At 43.8% G+C, this 14,068-nt stretch overlaps 1 protein-coding gene across 3 annotated transcripts in view; it reads left to right on the forward strand.

Moving 5' to 3' along the window:
* Nucleotides 1–14,068, forward strand: part of map7d1a (MAP7 domain containing 1a) — a 478,390-nt gene that overhangs the window by 189,717 nt on the left and 274,605 nt on the right. The window lies entirely within an intron of this gene.

Genomic DNA, 14,068 nt, shown 5'->3' on the forward strand with positions numbered 1-14,068 from the left:
ACAGTTTCACAGTATATCACACTGATCTGGAACACTGTGTCACTGTATATCACACTGATCTGGAACACTGTGCCACTGTATATCACACTGACCTGGAACACTGTGTCACTGTATATCACACTGATCTGGAACACAGTGTCACTGTATATCACACTGACCTGGAACATGGTGTCACTGTATATCACACTGATCTGGAACACTGTGCCACTGTATATCACACTGACCTGGAACACTGTGTCACTGTATATCACACTGATCTGGAACACTGTTTCACTTTATATCACACTGATCTGGAACACTGTGTCACTGTATATCACAATGATCTGGAACATTGTGTCTCACTGTGTATCACACTGACCTGGAACACTGTGTCACTGTATATTATGGTGATCCAGAACACTGTTTCACTGTACATCACACTGATCTGGAACACTGCTTCACTTTATATCACACTAATCTGGAACACTGTGTCACTGTATATCATATTGACCTGGAACACTGTGTCACTGTATATCACACTGATCTGGAACACTGTGCCACTGTATATCACACAGTTCTGGAACACTGTGTCACTGTATATCACACTGATCTGGAACACTGTATCTCACTGTATATCACACTGATCTGGAACATTGTTTCACTGTACGTTACATTGATCTGGAACACGCTGTCACTGTATATCACACTGACCTGGAACACAGTCGCACTGTATATCACACTGATCTGGAACACTGTGTCACTGTATATTACACTGATGGAACACAGTGTCACTGTATATCACACTGACCTGGAAAACTGTGTCTCATTGAATATCACACTGATCTGGAACACTGTGTCACTGTATATCAGAATGACCCAGAACACTGTGTCACTCTATATTACACTTAGCTGGAACACTGTGTCACTGTATACTTGGGCCGGAGCGATCATAATATGATCGAATTCTTCATTAAGATGGAGAATGAAGTAGTTGACTCGGAGACTAGGGTCCTCAATATAAATAAAGGAAACTACGATGGTCTGAGGAGCGAGTTGGGTAGGATTGATTGGGGAATGGTACTCAAAGGGTTGACGGTGGATAGGCAATGGCAAACATTCAAAGACTGAATGGATGAGCTACAGAATTTGTTCATCCCAATTTGGCATAAAAATAAAACAAAAAAGGTGACCCAACCATGGCTAACAAGGGAAATTAGGGATAGCATAAGGTCCAAGGAGAGGACATATAAATTGGCCAGAAAAAGCAATAATCCTGAGGACTGGGAGCAGTTTAGGATTCAACAAAAGAGGACAAAGGGATTAATTAAGAAAGGGAAAATAGAATATGAGAGTAAGCTTGCAGAGAACATAAAAACTGACTGTAAAAGCTTTTATAGATATGTGAAGAGAAAAAGATTGGTGAAGTCAAGCGTAGGTCGGTTGCAGTCAGAATCAGGGGAATTTATGATGGGGAACAAAGAAATGGCAGACCAACTAAATATATATTTTGGTTCTGTCTTCACAAAGGAGGACACAAATAACCTCCCAGAGATGCCGGGGAACATAGGGTCTGATGAAATGGTAGAACTGAAAGAAATCAGTATTTGTAGGGAAATGGTGTTAGGAAAATTGATGGGACTGAAGGCCGATAAATCCCCAGGGCCTGATAATCTACATCCCAGGGTACTTAAGGAACTGACCCTAGAAATAGTAGATGCATTGCTTGTCATCTTCCAGAACTCGATAGACTCTGGAACGGTACCCATGGATTGGCGGGTAGCTGATGTTACCCCACTATTCAAAAAAGGTGGTAGAGAAAAGGCGGGGAATTATAGACCGGTAAGTTTGACATCGGTAGTGGGGAAAATGCTAGAGTGCATTATAAAAGATGTAATAGCAGAGCACTTGGAAAGCAGTGACGGAATTGAACAAAGTCAACATGGATTTACAAAAGGTAAATCATGCTTCACTAATCTACTGGACTTTTTTGAGGATGTAACTGGTGAAATAGATAAGGGAGAACCAGTGAATGTGGTGTATTTGGACTTTCAGAAGGCTTTCGATAAGGTCCCGCATAAGAGATTAGCATGCAAAATTAAGGCACATGGGATTGGGGGCAAGGTATTGACTTGGATAGAGAACTGGTTGGCGGACAGAAAGCAAAGAGTTGGAATAAACGGGTCGTTTTCCGAGTGGCAGGCAGTGACTAGTGGGATACCGCAAGGATCGGTCCTAGGACCCCAGCTGTTCACAATATATATTAATGATCTGGACGAAGGAATTGGATGTAATATCTCCAAATTTGCAGACGACACAAAGCTGGGTGGGAGGGTATGCTGTGAGGAGGATGTTGTGAAACTCCAGCAGGATTTGGACAGGTTGGGTGATTGGGCAGAAACATGGCAAATGCACTGTAATGTGGATAAATGTGAGGTTATCCACTTTGGTGGCAAAAACAGGAAGGCAGATTATTATTTGAATGGCAATAGATTGGGAGAAGGGGAAGTGCAAAGAGACCTGGGTGTTCTTATACACCAGTCGCTGAAGGTAAGCATGCAGGTGCAGCAGGCGTTTAAGAAGGCAAATGGTATGTTGGCCTTCGTAGCAAGAGGGTTCGAGGACAAGAACAAGGATGTCTTGCTGCAGTTGTACAGGGCCTTGGTGAGACCACACCTTGAGTATTGTGTGCAGTTTTGGTCGCCTTACCTGAGGAAGGACGTACTTGCCATGGAAGGAGTGCAGCAAAGATTCACCAGGCTGATACCTGGGATGGCAGGAATGACGTATGAGGAGAGATTGTGTCGATTGGGCTTATGCTCACTGGAGTTTAGAAGATTGAGAGGGGATCTCATCGAAACCTATAAAATTCTGTCAGGCCTGGACAGACTAGATGCAGGAAGGATGTTTCTGATGGCCGGGGAGTCCAGAACCAGGGGTCATAGTCTAAGGATAAGGGGTAAGCCATTTAGGACTGAAATGAAGAGGAATTTCTTCACCCAGAGAGTGGTGAACCTGTGGAAATCTCTGCCACAGAGGGCGGTGCAGGCCAGTTCATTAAATATATTCAAGAAAGAGTTGGATATATTTCTTAAGGCTAAAGGGATCAAGGGATATGGGGAGAAGGCAGGGACCGGGTTCTGAATTTGGATGATCAGCCATGATCTCATTGAATGGCGGAGCAGGCTCGAAGGGCCGAATGGCCTACTCCTGCTCCTATCAGCTATGTTTCTATGTTTCTATTACAATGATCTGGAACATAGTGTCACTGTATATTACACTGATCTGGAACACTGGCCGAGAAATTCAGTTGTGTTTGCGCCCACTTATTGGCTATAAAGTGGTTTGCGCCTGAAGTTTTTAATCGCCCGAAATTCAGATGGACCCTAACATTGGCGTTAGCCGGTAGCGCCGCGCCGGCACCGATGACGTCATCGGTGTGCGCAGCGCCCCGGTTGCAATGCTATTCCGGCCCGATGGCCAAATTCAGTTGCGGCCGTCTCGCCCGTGGCAGCCGCAAACAGCGTTTGTGAAACGGGGTCTTGCAGCTCCGAAAGGCCGGCGCATAAAGGTGGAGCGGCGGCCGGCCGCTTTCCCGGTGGCCGCCTGCCCGCACCTCCCTCCCCGGAATCCTGCACCACACCCCGCGGCATTGATGTCTGAGTCCCGCAAGCCCGGCACTTCTCCGTGGTGCTGGGCTCATTTGCCGGGGGAATCCACCGATGATCTGACGGCTGCAGGCAGCTCCTCCTTCAGAGAAGGAGGAGGCCTGCAGTACCCCAGCCTGCTGCACCGCATCGGGTGTCGCAGCGGGAGCTGGACGCCTGAAAGTGACATTCGTCGCCCCTAGCGAGGCGGCCAAACCCTGCAATAGCGCCCGCCGCCGTCTTGGCCCGCCGCAACTGAATTTTAGGCGGGCGCTACGGGAATCCTGGCGAGCGCAAAATTTCGGGCGCAATAGACCTGGCGGGGCCATACCGAATTTCTAGGCCACTGTGTCTCACTGTATATTACACTGATCTGGAACACTGTGTCTAAATTTATATCACACTGACCTGGAACACTGTGTCTAACTTTATATCACACTGACCTGGAACACTGTGTCACTGTATATCACACTGATCTGGAACACTGTGTCACTGTATATCACTGATCTGGAACACTGTGTCACTGTATATCACACTGACCTGGAACACTGTGTCACTGTATATCACACTGACCTGGAACACTGTGTCTCACTGTATATCACACTGCTCTGGAACACTGTGTCACTGTATATCACACTGATCTGGAACACTGTGTCTCACTGTATATCAAACTGATCTGTGTCACTGTATATCACACTGACCTGGAACACTGTGACACTATATATCACACTGATCTGGAACACTGTGTCACTGTATATCACTGATCTGGAACACTGTGTCACTGTATATCACACTGACCTGGAAAACTGTATCACTGTATATCACACTGACCTGGAACACTGTGTCACTGTATATCACTGATCTGGAACATGGTTTCACTGTATATCACACTGAACTGGAAAGCGGAGTCACTGTATATCACACTGATCTGGAACACTGTGTCACATGTATATCACACTCATCTGGAACACTGTGTCACTATATATCACACTGACCTGGAACACTGTGTCTCACTGTATATCACACTGCTCTGGAACACTGTGTCACTGTATATCACACTGATCTGGAACACTGTGTATCACTGTATATCAAACTGATCTGTGTCACTGTATATCACACTGACCTGGAACACTGTGACACTATATATCACACTGATCTGGAACACTGTGTCACTGTATATCACTGATCTGGAACACTGTGTCACTGTATATCACACTGACCTGGAAAACTGTATCACTGTATATCACACTGACCTGGAACACTGTGTCACTGTATATCACTGATCTGGAACATGGTTTCACTGTATATCACACTGAACTGGAAAGCGGAGTCACTGTATATCACACTGATCTGGAACACTGTGTCACATGTATATCACACTCATCTGGAACACTGTGTCACTATATATCACACTGACCTGGAACACTGTGTCTCACTGTATATCACACTGCTCTGGAACACTGTGTCACTGTATATCACACTGATCTGGAACACTGTGTATCACTGTATATCAAACTGATCTGTGTCACTGTATATCACACTGACCTGGAACACTGTGACACTATATATCACACTGATCTGGAACACTGTGTCACTGTATATCACTGATCTGGAACACTGTGTCACTGTATATCACACTGACCTGGAAAACTGTGTCACTGTATATCACACTGACCTGGAACACTGTGTCACTGTATATCACTGATCTGGAACATGGTTTCACTGTATATCACACTGACCTGGAAAACGGAGTCACTGTATATCACACTGATCTGGAACACTGTGTCACATGTATATCACACTCATCTGGTACACTGTGTCACCATATATCACACTGATCTGGAACAATGTGTCACTGTATATCACTGATCTGGAACACTGTGTCACTGTATATCACACTGACCTGGAAAACTGTGTCACTGTATATCACACTGATCTGGAATACTGTGTCACTGTATATCACACTCATCTGGAACACTGTGTCACTGTATATCATACTGATCTGGAACACTGTGTCACTGTACATCACACTGATCTGGAACACGGTGTCTAACTTTATATCACACTGACCTGGAACACTGTGTCACTGTATATCAAATGGATCTGGAGCACTGTGTCTCACTGTATATCACACTGATCTGAAACACTGTGTCTCACTGTATATCAAACTGATCTGGGACACTGTGTCTCACTGTATGTCACACTGATCTGGAGCACTGTGTCACACTGCATATCAGACTGTTCTGGAACACAGTGTCACTGTATATCACTGATCTGGAACACTGTGTCACTGTATATCACACTGACCTGGAAAACGGTGTCACTGTATATTATACTGAACTGGAACACTGTGTCACTGTATATCACACTGATCTGGAACATTGTGTCACTGTATATCACACTGACCTGGAACACAGTGTCACGGAATATCCCACCGACCTGGAACACTGTGTCTCACTGTATATCACACAGACGCAGAATACTGTGTCACTGTGTATCACACTGACCTGGAACAATGAGTCTCACTGTATATCGGACAGTTCTGGAACACAGTGTCACTGTATATCACACTGATCTGGAACCCTGTGTCACTATATATCACACTGATGTGGAACACTGTGTCACTGTATATCACACTGACCTGGAACACTGTGTCACTGTATATCACACTGACCTGGAACACTGTGTCACTATATATCACACTGATCTGGAACCTGTGTCACTGTATATCACTGATCTGGAACACTGTGTCACTGTACATCACACGGACCTGGAACACTGTGTCTCACTGTATATCACACTGACCTGGAACACTGTGTCTCACTGTATGTCACACTGATCTGGAACACTGTGTCACTGCGTATCCCATTGACCTGGAACACTGCGTCTCACTGTATATCACACTGACCCGGAATACTGTGTCACTGTATACCACACTGACCTGGAAAATGGTGTCACTGTATATCACACTGATCTGGAACACTGTGTCACTGTATATCACACTGATCTGGAACACTGTGTCACTGTATATCACACTGATCTGGAACACTGTGTCACTGTATATCACACTGATCTGGAACACTGTGTCACTGTATATCACACTGACCTGGAAAAATGTGTCACTGTATGTCACACTGATCTGGAACACTGTGTCACTGTATATCACACTGATCTGGAACACTGTGTCACTGTATATCACACTGACCTGGAACACTGTGTCTAACTTTATATCACACTGACCTGGAACACTGTGTCTCACTGTATATCGGACTGTTCTGGAACACAGTATCACTGTATATCACACTGATCTGGAACACTGTGTCACTGTATATCACACTGACCTGGAAAACTGTGTCACTGTATATCACACTGATCTGGAACACTGTGTCACTGTATATCACACTGATCTGGAACACTGTGTCACTGTATATCACACTGATATGGAACACTGTGTCACTGTATATCACACTGACCTGGAACACTGTGTCTAACTTTATATCACACTGACCTGGAACACTGTGTCACTGTATATCACACTGATCTGGAACACTGTGTCTAACTTTATATCACACTGACCTGGAACACTGTGTCACTGTATATCACACTGATCTGGAACACTGTGTCTAACTTTATATCACACTGACCTGGAACACTGTGTTTAACTTTATATCACACTGACCTGGAACACTGTGTCACTTTATATCACTGATCTGGAACACTGTGTCACTGTATATCACACTGACCTGGAACACTGTGTCACTGTATATCACACTGACCTGGAACACTGTGTCTCACTGTATATCACACTGATCTGGAACACTGTGTCACTGTATATCACACTGATCTGGAACACTGTGTCTCACTGTATATCAAATTGATCTGGAACACTGTGTCTCACCGTATGTCACACTGATCTGGAGCACTGTGTCACACTGTATATCACACTGACCTGGAACACTGTGTCTCACTGTATATCACACTGATCTGGAGCACTGTGTCTCACGGTATATCAAACTGATCTGGGACACTGTGTCTCACTGTATGTCACACTGATCTGGAGCACTGTGTCACACTGTATATCACACTGACCTGGAACACTCTGTTTCACTCTATATCACACTGATATGGAACAGTGTGTCACTGTATATCACACTGATCTGGAACTCTGTGTCATTGTATATTACACTAATCTGGAACACTGTCTCACTGTATATCAAACTGATCTGGAACACTGTGCCTCACTGTATATCACACTGATCTGGAACACGGTATCATACTTTATATCACATTGATCTGGAACAGTGTCACTGTATATCACACCGGCCTGGAACACGGTGTCACTGTATATCACACTGATCTGGAACATTGTTTCACTCTATATCACACTGATCTGGAGCACTGTGTCTCACTGCGTATCACACTGATCTGGAAAACTATGTCACACTGTATATCACACTGACGTGGAACAATGTGCCTTACTGTATATCAAACTGATCTGGAACACTGTGTCTCACTGTATATCACATTGATCTGGAACAATGTGTCGCTGTATATCCCACTAACCTGGAACACTGTGTCAATATATATCACACTAACCTGGAACACTGTGTCACTGTATATCAGACTGATCTGGAACACTGTGTCACTGTATATCCCACTAACCTGGAACACTGTGTCACTGTATATCACACTGATTTGGAACACTGTGTCACTGTATATCACACTGATCTGGAGCACTGGTTCACTGTATATCACACTGATCTGGAACACTGTGTCACTGTATATCACACTAACCTGGGACACTGTGTCACTGTATATCACAGTGACCTGGAACACTTTGTTTCACTCTATATCACACTGATCTGGAACACTGTGTCACTCTATATCACACTGATCTGGAGCACTGTATCACTGTATATCACACTGATCTGGAACACTGTGTCGCTGTATATTACAATGATCTGGAACACTGTGTCGCTGTATATTACAATGATCTGGAACACTGTGTGGCGTAATAAAACTCAGTACGCACTTGGTTTGAGCATAAAGCAAGGCTTTAATCAACTTGTTTCAGAAGATGGAGGTCTAGTTGTACTTCACTAGTTCCTTGTCTTACAAAATGTCCCTGGCAAGCTGGGGCCGACGCCCAACTATTTATACTCCTTGGACGGCGCCACCAGCTCGCCGTCCAGCGTTATTTCACGAGTAGTTTATTGATGAATGAGGAGATTTATAATACTGTGTCTCACTGTATATCACACTGATCTGGAACACTCACACTGTATATCACACTGATCTGCAACACTGTGTCATTGTATATCACACTGATCTGGAACATTGTTTCACTGTGTATCACACTGATCTGGAACACTATGTCTCTGTATATCACACTGATCTGGAACACTGTGTCTCACTGTATATCGCACTGATCTGGAACACGGTTTCACTGTATATCACACTGATCTGGAACACTGTGCCACTGTATATCACACTGACCTGGAACACTGAGTCACTGTATATCACATTGACCAGGATTACTGTGTCTATCTTTATATCACACTGATCTGGAACAGAGTGCCACAGCATATCACACTGTTCTGGAACACTGTTTCACTGTATATCACACTGATCGGGAACATTGTGTCACTGTATATCACACTGACCTGGAACACTGTTTCACTTTGTATCACACTGATCTGGAACACTGTGTCACTGTATACCACACTGATCTGGAACACTGTGTCACTGTATATTACAGTGATCCAGAACACTGTTTCACTGTACATCACTCTGATCTGGAACACTGTTTCACTTTATATCACATTGTTCTGGAACAATGTGTCACTGTATATAACACTGATCTGGAACACAGTTTCACAGTATATCACACTGATCTGGAACACTGTGTCACTGTATATCACACTGATCTGGAACACTGTGCCACTGTATATCACACTGACCTGGAACACTGTGTCACTGTATATCACATTGACCTGGAAAACTGTGTCACTGTATATCACACTGACCTGGAAAACTGTGTCACTGTATATCACTGATCTGGAACATGGTTTCACTGTATATCACACTGACCTGGAAAACGGAGTCACTGTATATCACACTGATCTGGAACACTGTGTCACATGTATATCACACTCATCTGGAACACTGTGTCACTATATATCACACTGATCTGGAACAATGTGTCACTGTATATCACTGATCTGGAACACTGTGTCACTGTATATCACACTGATCTGGAATACTGTGTCACTGTATATCACACTCATCTGGAACACTGTGTCACTGTATATCATACTGATCTGGAACACTGTGTCACTCTTTATCACACTGATCTGGAACACGGTGTCTAACTTTATATCACACTGACCTGGGACACTGTGTCACTGTACATCAAATGGATCTGGAGCACTGTGTCTCACTGTATATCACACTGACCTGGAACACTGTGTCTCACTGTATATCAAACTGATCTAGGACACTGTGTCTCACTGTATGTCACACTGATCTGGAGCACTGTGTCACACTGCATATCAGACTGTTCTGGAACACAGTGTCACTGTATATCACTGGCCTGGAACACTGTGTCACTGTATATCACACTGACCTGGAAAACGGTGTCACTGTATATTATACTGAACTGGAACACTGTGTCACTGTATATCACACTGATCTGGAACACTGTGTCACTGTATATCACACTGACCTGGAACACAGTGTCACGGAATATCCCAGCGACCTGGAACACTGTGTCTCACTGTATATCACACTGACGCAGAATACTGTGTCACTGTGTATCACACTGACCTGGAACACTGTGTCTCACTGTATATCGGACAGTTCTGGAACACAGTGTCACTGTATATCACACTGATCTGGAACCCTGTGTCACTATATATCACACTGATGTGGAACACTGTGTCACTGTATATCACACTGACCTGGAACACTGTGTCACTGTATATCACACTGACCTGGAACACTGTGTCACTATATATCACACTGATCTGGAACCTGTGTCACTGTATATCACTGATCTGGAACACTGTGTCACTGTACATCACACGGACCTGGAACACTGTGTCTCACTGTATATCACACTGACCTGGAACACTGTGTCTCACTGTATGTCACACTGATCTGGAACACTGTGTCACTGCATATCCCATTGACCTGGAACACTGTGTCTCACTGTATATCACACTGACCCGGAAAACTGTGTCACTGTATATCATGCTGATCTGGAACACTGTGTCACTGTATACCACACTGATCTGGAACACTGTGTCTCACGGTATATCAAACTGATCTGGGACACTGTGTCTCACTGTATGTCACATTGATCTGGAGCACTGTGTCACACTGTATATCACACTGACCTGGAACACTCTGTTTCACTCTATATCACACTGATATGGAACAGTGTGTCACTGTATATCACACTGATCTGGAACTCTGTGTCATTGTATATTACACTAATCTGGAACACTGTCTCACTGTATATCAAACTGATCTGGAACACTGTGCCTCACTGTATATCACACTGATCTGGAACACGGTATCATACTTTATATCACATTGATCTGGAACAGTGTCACTGTATATCACACCGGCCTGGAACACGGTGTCACTGTATATCACACTGATCTGGAACATTGTTTCACTCTATATCACACTGATCTGGAGCACTGTGTCTCACTGCGTATCACACTGATCTGGAAAACTATGTCACACTGTATATTACACTGACCTGGAACAATGTGCCTTACTGTATATCAAACAGATCTGGAACACTGTGTCTCACTGTATATCACATTGATCTGGAACAATGTGTCGCTGTATATCCCACTAACCTGGAACACTGTGTCACTATATATCACACTAACCTGGAACACTGTGTCACTGTATATCAGACTGATCTGGAACACTGTGTCGCTGTATATCCCACTAACCTGGAACACTGTGTCACTGTATATCACACTGATTTGGAACACTGTGTCACTGTATATCACACTGATCTGGAGCACTGGTTCACTGTATATCACACTGATCTGGAACACTGTGTCACTGTATATCACACTAACCTGGGACACTGTGTCACTGTATATCACAGTGACCTGGAACACTTTGTTTCACTCTATATCACACTGATCTGGAACACTGTGTCACTCTATATCACACTGATCTGGAGCACTGTATCACTGTATATCACACTGATCTGGAACACTGTGTCGCTGTATATTACAATGATCTGGAACACTGTGTCGCTGTATATTACAATGATCTGGAACACTGTGTGGCGTAATAAAACTCAGTACGCACTTGGTTTGAGCATAAAGCAAGGCTTTAATCAACTTGTTTCAGAAGATGGAGGTCTAGTTGTACTTCACTAGTTCCTTGTCTTACAAAATGTCCCTGGCAAGCTGGGGCCGACGCCCAAGTATTTATACTCCTTGGACGGCGCCACCAGCTGGCCGTCCAGCGTTATTTCACGAGTAGTTTATTGATGAATGAGGAGATTTATAATACTGTGTCTCACTGTATATCACACTGATCTGGAACACTCACACTGTATATCACACTGATCTGCAACACTGTGTCATTGTATATCACACTGATCTGGAACATTGTTTCACTGTGTATCACACTGATCTGGAACACTATGTCTCTGTATATCACACTGATCTGGAACACTGTGTCTCACTGTATATCGCACTGATCTGGAACACGGTTTCACTGTATATCACACTGATCTGGAACACTGTGCCACTGTATATCACACTGACCTGGAACACTGAGTCACTGTATATCACATTGACCAGGATTACTGTGTCTATCTTTATATCACACTGATCTGGAACAGAGTGCCACAGCATATCACACTGTTCTGGAACACTGTTTCACTGTATATCACACTGATCGGGAACATTGTGTCACTGTATATCACACTGACCTGGAACACTGTTTCACTTTGTATCACACTGATCTGGAACACTGTGTCACTGTATACCACACTGATCTGGAACACTGTGTCACTGTATATTACAGAGATCCAGAACACTGTTTCACTGTACATCACTCTGATCTGGAACACTGTTTCACTTTATATCACACTAATCTGAAACACTGTATCTCACTTCATATCACATTGTTCTGGAACAATGTGTCACTGTATATAACACTGATCTGGAACACAGTTTCACAGTATATCACACTGATCTGGAACACTGTGTCACTGTATATCACACTGATCTGGAACACTGTGCCACTGTATATCACACTGACCTGGAACACTGTGTCACTGTATATCACACTGACCTGGAAAACTGTGTCACTGTATATCACACTGACCTGGAAAACTGTGTCACTTTATATCACTGATCTGGAACATGGTTTCATTGTATATCACACTGACCTGGAAAACGGAGTCACTGTATATCACACTGATCTGGAACACTGTGTCACATGTATATCACACTCATCTGGAACACTGTGTCACTATATATCACACTGATCTGGAACAACGTGTCACTGTATATCACTGATCTGGAACACTGTGTCACTGTATATCACACTGATCTGGAATACTGTGTCACTGTATATCACACTCATCTGGAACACTGTGTCACTGTATATCATACTGATCTGGAACACTGTGTCACTCTTTATCACACTGATCTGGAACACTGTGTCACTGTATATCACACTGACCTGGAAAACTGTGTCAATGTATATCACACTGACCTGGAAAACTGTGTCACTGTATATCACTGATCTGGAACATGGTTTCACTGTATATCACACTGACCTGGAAAACGGAGTCACTGTATATCACACTGATCTGGAACACTGTGTCACATGTATATCACACTCATCTGGAACACTGTGTCGCTATATATCACACTGATCTGGAACAATGTGTCACTGTATATCACTGATCTGGAACACTGTGTCACTGTATATCACACTGATCTGGAATACTGTGTCACTGTATATCACACTCATCTGGAACACTGTGTCACTGTATATCATACTGATCTGGAACACTGTGTCACTCTTTATCACACTGATCTGGAACACGGTGTCTAACTTTATATCACACTGACCTGGGACACTGTGTCACTGTACATCAAATGGATCTGGAGCACTGTGTCTCACTGTATATCACACTGATCTGGAACACTGTGTCTCACTGTATATCAAACTGATCTAGGACACTGTGTCTCACTGTATGTCACACTGATCTGGAGCACTGTGTCACACTGCATATCAGACTGTTCTGGAACACAGTGTCACTGTATATCACTGGCCTGGAACACTGTGTCACTGTATATCACACTGACCTGGAAAACGGTGTCACTGTATATTATACTGAACTGGAACACTGTGTCACTGTATATCACACTGATCTGGAACACTGTGTCACT

The sequence above is a fragment of the Somniosus microcephalus genome, chromosome 20, assembly GCF_052327205.1.
Source record: "Somniosus microcephalus isolate GS21.2 chromosome 20, FLI_Smic_1.0, whole genome shotgun sequence".
Lineage (NCBI taxonomy): Eukaryota > Metazoa > Chordata > Chondrichthyes > Squaliformes > Somniosidae > Somniosus > Somniosus microcephalus.